Source organism: Muntiacus reevesi, chromosome 2 (assembly GCF_963930625.1).
Source record: "Muntiacus reevesi chromosome 2, mMunRee1.1, whole genome shotgun sequence".
NCBI classification, from domain to species: domain Eukaryota; kingdom Metazoa; phylum Chordata; class Mammalia; order Artiodactyla; family Cervidae; genus Muntiacus; species Muntiacus reevesi.
Genome location: NC_089250.1, coordinates 142904807 through 142918600, shown reverse-complemented (window position 1 = coordinate 142918600; position 13794 = coordinate 142904807). Strand labels below are relative to the sequence as shown.

The window sequence follows — 13794 nt, the reverse complement described above, 5'->3', positions numbered from 1 at the left end:
CAATAAACATGTATTAAGCACAGTTACTATGTATCAGCATTGTAGTATGTTCTCCCAAAGGATACAAAACTGAGTGGAATAGTCCTTACTCTGATAGAACTTACACTTTAGTGGGAAAAATGTCATATGTTTACAATAGATAATGATGTGATGGAAGTATAAATAGACAAACTACAGAGGAAGAAGCAGTAAACTTTATCTGAAATAGTTGAGGACTTCATTGGTATCACTGTTATTACTTCTGATTGTCATAGATGTTATTGTTTCTGATTGTTGTAAATATTTATAGGAGTTTAGGTTATTAGAACATTGCTGAGATTTCTTAATGTTTCCTCTATATTACATAATAGTTTTATTATTTTGATATTAAGTGTGCAGATGATTCTCATCAGTAACATGCATGAAAAAAATTGAGATTAAATGTATTTTCTTCTGGAAACAATATCAGTAACATCATCAGTCTACATTTATTGAGCACTTCAGAGATGCTATAAGCGTTGTCTTGTTTAATCTTTTAAAAATAGCTTTATTGGTATATAATTTACATTCAATACAATTCACTCACCACTTACACACTTCGGTGGCTTTTAGAATATTCACAGAGTTGTGCAAGCATCACAATCACACTTTCATCACTACAGAGGGAAACCTCACATCCCTTAGTTATCTCACCCAATCTCCCCACACCCCCAAATGTAGGTAACAACTAATGCACCTTCTGTCCCCATGGATTTGCCTATTCTGAGTATTTCAGATAAATGAAATCATACAATAAGTAGTTCTCTGGGAATAATTACTTTAACTTAGCATAATGTTTTAAAGTTTCATCCTTGTTATATATCGGTACTTATTTCTTTTTATTTCTGACCAGTGTTATGCTGTATCGATATATCATATCTTGTTTATCCCTAAAAGAATGTTTCTTTTAGTTCCTGAGTGTAATGTAACCTTTTTGATGCAATGCTAAATCTCCTGCCTGCCTGTTTGATTGCCTTTGGTATATCTTACTTTTCCTTTGGTCTTACTGTCACTGTCCTTGTCTAGACCATCTACTAAAGTGGTAATCTCCTAATTGGTGTCAGTAGCCTCAATTTCTTTGAAACAAAGGCAATAAACAGTTCTTGAGCGCCGACCCTCTGAAAGGCATTTTATATTATGTCTCATTTAATCCTAACCAGGCAGATTTTCTCACCTCTTCAAGTTGGAGAAGTGCTTCCCTGTTGACTCAGCTGGTAAAGAACCCGCCTGCCAGTAGAGGAGACACAAGAGACACAAAACTCCTAAATGTTCTAATACCCTAAACTTCCTTGGGTTGGAAAGATCCCCTGGAGAAGGAAATGGCAACCCACTCTAGTATTCTTGCCTAGAAAATTTCATGGCCAGAGGAGCCTGGCAAACTATAGTCTATGGGGTCACAAAGAGTCGGACACACACACCCACACACAAGTTGAGGAAACTGAAGTTCAGGGGGTTAAGTAACTTGTCCTATCTTTACAACTAGGACTTGCTAGAATGAGAGTTTATGATTCTAAAATTTGTGTTTTTTTCAGCAATATATGGTTGCTTCCAGTCCATTTTAGAGTTTTGTAATATCTGGTTCAGTGATGAGTACATTGTGGGTGGTCAAAATGCTTGCTTACTTGTTTTGAACTCCTGTTTTAATATACCCTCACAGCATTTAAAAGCCAGAGAGGGACTAATGATCCTCTTACTATAAAATAATAATGCCTAGGGACTCATTCCACATTTCACCTCTGTTCCTTGGTATCTCTGCCCTTGAGTGTGTGGTGGTGTTTTTAAAAATCATTATATGCCCTGTGCTAAGCACAGGCCTGGCACATAGTAGGTGCTTGGTAAATGTTGAAGGAATAATGAATGAGTTAGCTTGTGGTGATCTGGAATCCATAAAAATTGAAGACGAAGATCTTTAATTTATGTACCTTGAAGGTACTTGTCGTTCCAGTGGTTGTTTCTGGATCTGTGTTTGCAATCACCATTAACCAAAAGAACCCCAGTCTACAGAGAATTCACGAATCTAATCTAATGAAATATTCACGTGCAGAAAATAGAGATCTTTAGGAGTTGCTGCTTCCATGTGAAGAAGGAGCCCTCATATCTTGAGAGTCTTGTACTAGACAAGCTTGTTTATTCAGAAGGAAAAAAAAAAAAATAGAAGGAGAGACTAAAAACAGACTAAAAGCCAAACGGACAACTCCTAGTAACTGGATATGAGGCAGGAATAGAATTCTTGGATTCTGTTCCCAGCCTGGCAGTTGATTTACTCACTGCTCCCAGTCCCTGGCTTGCCCCCCAAGTAGTTGCATTAGCTTTACTAGTACAGGAGGGGGCTGTGGTGAGGGCATGAAGTGAGCATTGTGAAATTTTGGTGACATTCGGAAGACTGATGAATTACCATCATAGATACCAGTTGCATGCTTGTCCTTTGACAGTCTTGGTTTACTGGAAGTTAGAAGAGCTCTGGAAATAACTGTGAGCATAGTTTGAGAAGTAAAATTTTCTTGAGACTGAAGAAATATAGGGTGGATTTTTTTAATGTTAACATTAACCTTGGATCCTTCTCTTGGGTTTTTAGTTGTGGTCAGGAGTATTTGGAAACAAAGGAATATTACTCTTTTTATCTTTTTTGTTTTTCTGTAACTGCTTAATATTTGGGAATTGATGAAGTACAGATAATGATTATGTGCCATTGAACCAATGCCATTTCCAATATACCAAAGCCATTTGGGAACCAGTTGAAAAAGGCATTCCTTGAAAGATGAAATTGGGATTGGGGATCAGACTGTGCAGGACAATTAATTTGAGAGAATTAACTTGAGAGTTAAGTAAAGGGGTTTGGGTTTTATTCTTTACATAACAATCAAGGAAATATTGTGATTAAGAAAATTATATGTGATATTTTAGGAATATTTATTTCATAGCTTCTCACAGAACAGAACAGTGGTAGATTCCTAGCTGCAGAGGGACCAAGGAGAGACTAGTGAGAATATCCAGGAGTGAGATGTGGGCAGATTACATTAGTAAAGCAGCAGTGGGAAAGAAAAGGAATAGTTGGGGAGTCATTACAAAGGAAAAATTGACAGGACATGGTAATTGATTTGATATGGATGGTATCCTCTGCAATTACTTTTTGCTCCAGTTCTAACATGAAAGGGAGACTCTTTTTTAAAAAGAGATTCATTGGGATCAAACAGAGCTTACAAACTGAGGGATTAATAACACTGGCATGAGCCAAACTTAATTTTTTTAAATTTAGTCAGTATAAAGCAGGTTTTTGGCTGTCAGTTCAAGTAGAAATAATCTCCCTTTGCACTTCTTTCTTTTCTGGCCTTTTCTTTCAAAAGGCAATTAAAGTCAGACAGTTGGATTGTTAAGGATGGGGTTAAAAATCTTTTCTAAGTATTAGTACATGGGAAGAAAACCCTTTTGTATTTCATATCTGTGTGACAGTTATGAATCTAACTAACAAATAGGGGGAAAATCTTTCCTGTAGCTAATATGCACTCCTAAACCTGCCTGTCATCTTATAGTTTTATATCCTTGCTTATAAATAGGGACTAGGTAAGTGAGTGGATGGCTCTGTTAATTGTCATCATCTTATCTTCATGTTGTTGTCATCATCATATAGCTATTTTTTTAATTGATGACTTATATTAAGCATTTAATGTGAATCAGACATTGTACCCACATTTTATCTACTATTTTATTTAATTCTCATAATCTATGCATATACAGACAACTGATCTTCAAGCAGGGTGCCAAGAATACACAATGGGGAAATGATAATCTCTTTAATATATGGTGTTGAGAAAACTGTATATCCTCTATTCATATGCAAAAGAACACAATTGGACCCTTATACTGTGAACAAAATAAACTCAAAATGGGTTATAAACTTCAAAGTAAGACCTGAAACTGTAAAATATCTAGAAGGAAACATAAGGGAAAAGCTTCATGAAATTGATCTTGGCAATGATTTTGTTGGTAAAAGTACAGGTAGTGAAATAAAAGACAAGTGGGACTACATTAAACTAAGAAGTTTCTGCAGAGCAAAGGAAACAACAGGGTAAAAAGACAACCTGTACCATGGGAGAAAATATTTACAAACCGTCTATCTGACAAGGGGTTAATATCCAAAAATATAAAAGAAGTCCTTACTTAATAACAAGAAAACAAATAATGCAATTGAAAACTTGGCAAGTTCAGTTCAGTCCAGTCATTCATGGTCTTTGGGACCCCATGACTACAGCATGCCAGACTTCCCTGTCCTTCACCAGCTCCCAGAACTTGCTCAAACTTATGTCTATTGGGTTGGTGATGTCATCCAACCATCTCATCCCCTGTTGTCTCCTCCTCCTCCTGCCTTCAATCTTTCCCAGCATCAAAGTCTTTTCTAAGGAGTCAGCCCTTTGCATCAGGTGGCCAAAGTATTGGAGCTTCAACTTCAGCATCAGTCCTTCCAATGAATATTCAGGATTGATTTACTTTAGGATGGACTGGTTTGATCTCCTTGCTGTCCAAGGGACTCTCAAGAGTTTTCTCCAACACCGCAAGTTCAAAAACATCAGTTCTTTGGTGCTCAACTTTACTTATGGTCCAACTCTCACATCCATACACGACTCCTGGAAAAACCATAGCTTTGACTAGATGGACCTTTGTTGGCAAAGTAATGTCTCTGCTTTTTAATATCCTGTCTAGGTTTGTTGTAGCTTTTCTTCCAAGGAGCAAGTTTCTTTTAATTTCAGGACTGCCGTCACCATCTGCAGTGATTTTGGAGCCCAAGAAAATAAAGTCTGTCACTGTTTCCATTGTTTCCCCATCTATTTGCCATGAAGTAATGGGACTGTATGCCATGATCTTAGTTTTTTAAATGTTGAGTTTTAAACCATCTTTTACACTCTTCCTCTTTCACCTTCAGCAAGAGGCTGTTTAGTTTCTCTTCACTTTCTGTCATAAGGGTGGTATCATCTGCATATCTGAGGTTATTGATATTTCTCCTGGCAATCTCGATTCTAGCAAAGGACTTGGAAAAACATTTCTCTATAGAATATATACAAATGGCCAGCAGATCTATGAAAAGATGCTTAACATTACTAATTATCAGAGAGATGCAGATCAAAACCACAGTGAGATATCATGTCACACCTGTTAGGATAGTTATTATCAAAGAAACAGAATATGACAAGTGATGATACAGAGAAATTGGAACCCTTGTGTACTGTTGGTGGGAATGTAAGACACTACAGCTGCTATAGCTGGAAAATAGTATAAAGATTCCTAAAACAAAGAACTGTCATACCTTCCAGCAATTCCAGTTCTGGGTATTTATCAAAAAGAATTGAAATCAGGATCTCAGAGGTATTTGCACTCCCATGTTCATTGTAACACAATAATCTAGATATGGAAAAAACCTAAACATCCATTGATGGACGAATGGATAAAGAAAATGTTGTATGTGGTATGTACATACAATGGAATATTACTCAGCCTTAAAAAGGAAAGAAATTCTGCCATATGCAACAGCATGTATGAATCTTGAAGATATTGTGCTTAAAATTTTAAGAGGGTTGATCTCATGCTGTCTTCTTTCTTCTTTTTTTTTTTTGTTCAGTCATTCAGTCTTGTCCAACTCTTTGCAACTCTATGGACTGTAGCATACCAGGCTTCTCTGTCCTTCACTGTCTCCCAGAGTTTGCTCAAACTCATGTCTATTGAGTCACTGATACCATCTAACCATCTCATTCTCTGGTGTCCCCTTCTCCTCCTGCCCTAAATCCCCAGCATCAGGGTCCTTACCAGTGAGTCAGCTCTTCTTATCAGGTGGCCAAAGTATTGGAGCTTCACTTTCAAGCATCACTTCTTCCAATGTGTATTCAGGGTTAATTTACTTTAGGATTGACTGATCTGATCTCCTTGCTGTCCAAGAGACTCTCAAGAGTATTCTCCAGCACTACAGTTCAAAAGCATAAATTCTTTGGTGTTCAGCCTTCTTTATGGTCGAACTCTCACATCTGTACATGACTGCTGGAAAAATCATAGCTTTGACTATATGGATCTTGGTCAGAATAGTGATGTCTTTGATTTTTAATGCACTGTCTAGGTTTGTCATAGCTTTTCTTCCAAGGAACAAGTGTCTTTTAAATTTCATGGCTGCAGTCTCCATCCTCAGTAATTTTGGAGCCCAAGAAAAATCTGCCACTATTTCCATTTTTTCCCATCTGTTTCCCATGAAGGGATGGGGCCGGATGCCATGATCTTTGTTTTTTGAATGTTGAGTTTTAAGCTAGGTTTTTCACTCTCCTCTTTCACCTTCAGCAAGAGATTCTTTAGTTCCTTTTCACTTTCTGGCATTAAGGTGGTGTCATCTGCATATCTGAGGTTATTGATATTTCTCCTGGCAATCTTGATTCCAGCTTGTTATTCATACAGCCTGGCATTTCACTTGATGTACTCTGCATATAAGTTAAATAAACAGGGTGACACTATACAACCTTGACACCCTCCTTTCCCAATTTGGAATCAGTCCATTGTTCCATGTCCGGTTCTAACTGTTGTTTCTTGACCTGCATCCAGGTTTCTCAGGAGGCAAGTAAGGTGATCTGGTACCCATCTCTTTAAGAATTTTCCACAGTTTGTTGTGATCCATACAGTCAAAAGGTTTAGCATAGTCAGTGACACAGAGGTGTATGTTTTTCTGCAATTCTCTTGCTTTTTCTATGATCCAGCGGATGTTGGCAATTTGATCTCTGGTTCCTCTGCCTTTTCTAAATCCAGCTTGAACATCTGGAAGTTCTTGGTTCAAGTACTGTTGAAGTCTAACTTGGAGAATTTTGAGCCTTACTTTGCTAGCATGTGAGATGAGTGCAATTGTGCGGTAAGTCGAACATTCTTTGGCATTGCCCTTCTCTGGGACTGGAATGAAAACTGACCTTTTCCAGTCCTGTAGCAACTGCTGAGTTTTCCGAATTTGCTGACATCTGAGGTGCAGCACTTTTACAGCATCATCTTTTAGGATTTGAAATAGCTCAGCTGAAATTCCATCACCTCCACTAGCTTTGTTTGTAGTAATGTTCTGTAAGACCCACTTGACTTTGTACTCTAAGATGTCTGACTCCAAGATGTAGGTGTGTGATTACACCATCCTAGTTATCTGGGTCATTAGATCTTTTTTGTACAGTTCTTCTGTGTATTTTTTCCACCCTTTCTTAATATCTCCTGCTTCTGTTAGGTCCATACCATTTGTGTCCTTTATTGTACCCATGTTTGCAAGAAATGTTCCCTTGGTATCTCTAATTTTCTTGAAGAGATCGCTAGTCTTTCCCATTCTATTGTCTTCCTCTTTTTCTTTGTGTTGTTCACTTAGGAAGGCTTTCTTATCTCTCCTTGCTATTCTTTGGAATTCTGCATTCAGATGTGTGTATTTTTCCTTTTCTCCTTTGCTTTTTGCTTTTCTTCTTTTTTCAGCTATTTGTAATGCCTCCTCAGATACCCATTTTGCTTTTCTTTTTCTTGGGGATGGTTTTGATCACCACCTCCTGTACTATGTTACAAACCTCCGTTCCGTAGTTCTTTAGGCACTCTATCAGATGTCATCCCTTGAATCTGTTTGTCACTTCCACTGTAAGGAATTTGATTTAGGTCATAGCTGAATGGTCTAGTGTTTTTCCCTACTTTTTCCAATTGAAGTCTGAGTTTTTCAATAAGGAGCTCGTGATCTGAGTCACACTCAGCTCCCAGTCTTGTTTCTGCTGACTGTATAGAGCTTCTCCTGCTCTGGCTGCAAAGAATATAATCAATCTGATTTTGCTATTGACCATCTGAGGATATCTCTGTGTAGAGTCGTCTCTTGTGTTGTTGGAAGAAGATGTTTGCTATGACCAGTGCGTTCTCTTGGCAAAACTCTGTTAGCCTTTGCCCTGCTTCATTATGTACTCCAAGGCCAAATTTGCCTGTTACTCCAGGTATCTCTTGACTTCTTACTTTTGCATTCCAGTCCCCTATGATGAAAAGAACATATATATATATATATATATATATATATTTTTTTTTTTTTTTTTTTTTTAATGTTAGTTCTAGAAGGTAGGTCCTCATAGAACTGTTTGACTTTAGTTTCCTTCGCATTAGTGGTTGGGGCATAGACTTGGATTACTATGATATTGAATGGTTTGCCTTTGCAACAAACAGAGATCATTCTGTCATTTTTGAGATTGAACCCAAGTGCTGCATTTCATACTCTTTTGTTGACTGTGAGGGTTACTCCATTTCTTCTAAGGAATTTTTGCCCACAGTAGTAGATATAATGGTCACCTCGGTTAAATTTGCCTGTTCTAGTCCATTTTAGTTCACTGATTCCTAAAATGTCCATGTTCACTCTTGCCATCCCCTGTTTGACCACTTCCAGTTTACTTTGTTTCATGGACCTAACATTCCAGGTTCCTGTGCAATATTGTTCTTACAGCATCGGACTTTACTTTCTCCACCAGACACATCTACAACTGGGTGTTGTTTCCACTTTGCCTCAGTCTCTTCATTCTTTCTAGAGCTATTTCTCAGCTCTTCTCCAATAGCATATTGGGCACCTAAAGCAACCAGAGGAGTTCATCTTTCAATGTCATATATTTTTGCCTTTTCTTACTGTTCATGGGGTTCTCAAGGCAATAATGCTGAAGTGGTTTGCACTTCCTTTCTTCAGTGGACCACATTTTGCCAGAAGTCTCCACCATGACCCGTCCTTCTTGGGTGGCCCTACATGGCATTGCTCACAGTTCAGTTGAGTTAGACAAGTTGTGACCCATGTGGTCAGTTTCCTGCCCAGTACATAGTAGATAAATAACAAATGGTATTTACTCTCTTCTTTTACATGAGTCATTACATGATTGCTACATAAGGTGATCTGTGGCAGAAAGGACTCTGTGTGAATTAAGTTAGAAAACATCCATTGGGAGGCAAGCAGTAGGGGAGATACATGTGGGGGAACAGTAGCATCAACGTAGGGTAGTTCACAGAGGGTTGGAGGCACCCTTTATTGCTTCCTAAGCTGGGCAGAGCATCTCTTGGGCCTCCTCTGACTAAGAACAGTGAGAACTCCCCATTATTCAGTGTGGTCAATCTATTGAAAGCAAGGTAGGACATTCCTAGGATATTTAAAGGGTTTTCCTCTATCTCAAAAAAGATATGCCTCTCCTTTTAGACCGCAGTCAGAGCTCATTTAGAAGAAGATTATTTTCTACATAAATAAAAATAAACAGGCAAACAAAACAGAAAAAATCACTCTTGATAGGAATTGGTTATATGTATCATCAATTGAGTTCTTTTAGAATACTGGTTTAGTTAGTTTAAGCTGCAAATCCACTCTTAATTTTGGTTTGGTATTGTTTTATGTATAGGCCCTACTCGGCAATCTTGACATTGCAACAGAGAGCACTTGATTAGAATTTTCACACAATAAGAAAAACCACTTTAGTAAGTTAATGCTTTTTAAACAAGGGCCTCTCTTTTCCCAAACATGTATCTTTTCTTCCTCAATTGTCTATCTTACATGTAGAAAAGGAAAGGTACGTGTCTCTGCCTTTTGCAGGAATGAAGAATCTACCATTTAAACTTGCTCTCATGTGTTTTGCTTTCTTGGCCTGTTTATATAAATATAAGAAGCCAGAAGCCAGTGAAAATAAAAATCATGAAGCTATCCATGAGACATGCAGAAGCAGACTCCTTGAATGATAAACAAGCTCAGCTGCAGGAAGATCTATGGTCTGATATTCATTATTGAAAAACTTCCATTGGATGGACAGTTTGTCCAGATGAGTTAGTTAATTTTAAGAGCTCTGTGTCCTCTTAGAAATATACCATTCCAGATTGGCTGAAAATGTGTTTACTTTGAACATTCATCAGTAATTTTGGGTCAGCCACCCCACAGCTTGGTTTGCTTTGGTGCCAGCTGCATGTGTCAGGAAAGTTAGATGTCTCTTGTTTTGTTAAAAGGAGGAAAAGTCATGTGGGGGAATAGGACTCTTGGAGAGAGAAGGGAGCATGGAGTTTTCAGTTTGCCTGAGGATTGAGAAGCTATGAGGAGAGGCTAGTCCATATTAACCTGTAAGGAATTCAGGGGCTTTTTCCAAGGATAACTTATCTTCTCTGCAAATGAAATTTCATTTCGATATTCCAAAGCTATTTAAACAAATCATTTCACTTGTGCAATAGCTCTTTTTCTATACTAGATTTACTAATCCTTACATGTTCTATTTGAATCCTGCCTTTACTCCTAAAATTTTGTTACTGCAGTGGCTTTGTTAAGCCTTCTCTTGTCTAAAGTTCTGAAGCAGTAGGAGATAAGAACCATTGCCCTTTACCAATGTATTGTACTCTGTGTTCTCTGGTGGCTCAGTGGTAAGGAGTCTGCCCTGCCAATGCAGGAGACATAGGTTTGATCCCTGGTTCAGGAAGATACCCTGGAGGAGGAAATGACAATCCACTCTAGTATACTTGCCAGGGAAATCCTATGGACAGAGGAGCCTGATGGGCTACAGTCAGTGGGGTAGCAGAAGAGTCAGACACAACTTAACAACTCAGTTCAGTTCAGTCGCTCAGTCATGTTCGACTCTTTGCGACCCCATAAACTGCAGCACGCCAGGCCTCCCTGTCCATCACCCACTCCCAGAGTTTACTCAAATTCATGTCCATTGAGTTGGTGATGCCATTCAACCATCTCATCCTCTGTTGTCCCCTTCTCCTTCCTTTAGTCTTTCCCAGCATCAGGGTCTTTTCCAATGAGTCAGTTCTTCGAATCAGGTGGCCAAAGTATTGGAGTTTCAGCTTCGGCATCAGTCCTTCCAATGAATATTCAGGATTGATTTCCTTTAGGATGGACTGGTTGGATCTCTTTGCAGTCCCACGGACCCTCAAGAGTCTTCTCCAACACCACAGTTCAAAAGCATCAGTTTTTTGGCACTCAACTTTGTTTATAGTGCAACTCTCACATCCATTCATGACTACTGGAAAAACCATAGCTTTGACTAGACAGACCTTTGTTGGCAAAGTAATGTCTTTGCTTTTTAATAAGCTGTCTAGGTTGTTCATTAATTTCTTCCAAGGAGCAGGCACTTTTTAATTTTGTGGCGGCAGTCACCACCTGCAGTGATTTTGGAGCCCCCCAAAATAAAATCTGTCACCATTTCCATTGTCTCCACATCTATTTGCCATGAAGTGATGGGACCAGATGCCATGATCTTAGTTTTCTGAATGTTGAGCTTTAAGCCAACATTTTCACTCTCCTTTTTACTGTCATCAAGAGGCTCTTTAGTTCTTCTTCATTTTCTGCCATAAGGGTGGTGTCATCTGCATATCTGAAGTTATTGATATTTCTCCCAGCAATCTTGATTCCAGCTTGTGCTTCATCCAGCCCAGTGTTTCTCATAATGTACTCCGCATGTAAGTTAAATAAGCAGGGTGACAATATATAGCCTTGACGTACTCCTTTCCCTATTTGGAACCAGTCTGTTGTTCCATGTCCAGTTCTAACTTTTGTTCCTGACCTGCATACAGATTTCTCAAGAGGCAGGTCAGGTGGTCTGGTATTCCAATCTCTTTAAGAATTTTCCACAGTTTGCTGTGATCCGTACAGTCAAAGGCTTTGGCATGGTCAATAAAGCAGAAGTAGATGTTTTTCTGGAATTCTCTTGCTTTTTCTATGATCCAGCGGATGTTGGCAATTTGGTCTCTGGTTCCTCTGCCTTTTCTAAAACCAGCTTTAACATCTGGAAGTTCACGGTTCACATACTGTTGGCTTAGAGAATTTTGAGCATTATTTTGCTAGCGTGTGAGATGAGTGCAATTGTGCAGTAGTTTGAACATTCTTTGGCATTGACTTTCTTTGGGATTGGAATGAAAACTGACGTTTTCCAGTCCTGTGGCCACTGCCGAGTTTTCCAAGTTTGCTGGCATATTGAGTGTAGCACTTTCACAGCCTCATCTTTTAGGATTTGAAATATCTCAACTGGAATTCCATCACCTCCACTAGCTTTGTTCATACTGATGTCTCCTAAGGCCCACTTGACTTTGCATTCCAGGATGTCTGACTCTAGGTGAGTGATCACACTGTCGTGATTATCTGGGTCATGAAGATCTTTTTTTGTATAATCCTTCTGTGTATTCTTGCCACCTCTTCTTAATATCCTCTGCTTCTGTTAGGTCCATACCATTTGTCTCCTTTATGGAGTCCATCTTTGCATGAAATGTTCCCTTGGTATCTCTAATTTTCTGATGCCTAAAGAACAACAAATTCTAGTGAATGTAGAGTGATAACTCATGTTTTCATTTCCCTAATGACTAATGATATTGAACATTGTCTCTATAGTTATTTGCATTATATATTTTCTTTGGTGACATTTCTGTTCCATTGTTTTGTTTTTAAATGGGTTGTTTTTCTGGTTAGTAAGTTGTGAGAGTTTTAATATATTCTGGATACAAATCCTTTGTCAGCCATTTGTTTTATAAATATTTCCCCCCTGTATAGAGTTTCTCTTTTCATTTTTTTTAAATGTACCTTTTGAAGTGTAAAAGTTTTGGTAAAGGTGGGTGGTCAAAAGAGTAAAAGAAAATAATCAGTAAAAAATAAAGTTGTACATCCTTCAATTAGATGAATTCAGGTATACATCACTAAGGTTCCACTTTTGCCTTGAGGACAAAAGGAAGCTCACAGCTAAATTCACTGCTAAGTCATTCTAAGCTATCCTTTTCTTTAGTTTCTGGGATGATCCATGTGCCTTGTGAGGGCAAAGGATGATTTTGTTTTTGTATGTGTTTTCAGCATGCATAATACTGTACCTGGTAATAGTAGTAACATTTATTGAATACTTACTACATGATAGGCAATGTGCTAAGCATTAAAAAAGTTTTTTATTTGATAAAATCCAACTTATTTAAAAGTTAATTTGTGCCTTTTGTGTTCTAGGGTTTACAAAATGCATTTAAAATGATCAGAATCTACTTTGAATTTATATTACACAGTTACATGCATGGTGTAAGTACCATATTTTCCCTCCCATCCCTCATGCCATTGATATCATAATTTCATTTTAACATATGCCATGCTTGAAATCTGTTGTTCTTATTTTTGCTTGAACCATTCAGTATCTCTTAGAGTAACTAAAATAAGAAAAACAATTTTTTTTAACCTTCACTTATTTCTTTTCGGACACTCATCACCTCTTTTTTATTTCCACTTTTCTTTTTTTTTTTCCTTCTGCCTGAATACTTTTCTTTAACATTTCTTAGAGTAGGTATACTGTCAGTGAGCTTGAGAAAATTATTTCTCCTTTACCTTTGAAGGATATTTTTGCATAGTGCAAAATTCTGGGTTTACCTTTTTTTTTTTCTTTTAACACTTTATTTATTTATTTTTTTCATTTATTTTTATTAGTTGGAGGCTAATTACTTTACAGTATTGTAGTGGTTTTTGCCATAGGTTGATATGAATCAGCCATGGATTTACATGTGTTCCCCATCCCGATCCCCCCCTCCCGCATCCCTCCCCATCCCATCCCTCTGGGTCTTCCCAGTGTACCAGCCCTGAGCACTTGTCTCATACATCCAACCTGGGCTGGTGATCTGTTTCACCCTTGATAGTATACTTGTTTCAGTGCTATTCTGTCAGAACATCCCACCCTTGCCTTCTCCCACAGAGTTCAAAAGTCTGTTCTGTACATCTGTGTCTCTTTTTCTGGTTTGCATATAGGGTTTCATTACATTTTCTTCCATGGTTTCTGTTGAGAAGTTTGC

General features: G+C 38.1%; 1 protein-coding gene across 1 annotated transcript in view; it reads left to right on the top strand.

Annotated features, from left to right (window-relative positions):
- HPSE2 (heparanase 2 (inactive)) overlaps positions 1–13794 on the top strand; it is a 663548-nt gene that overhangs the window by 15797 nt on the left and 633957 nt on the right. The window lies entirely within an intron of this gene.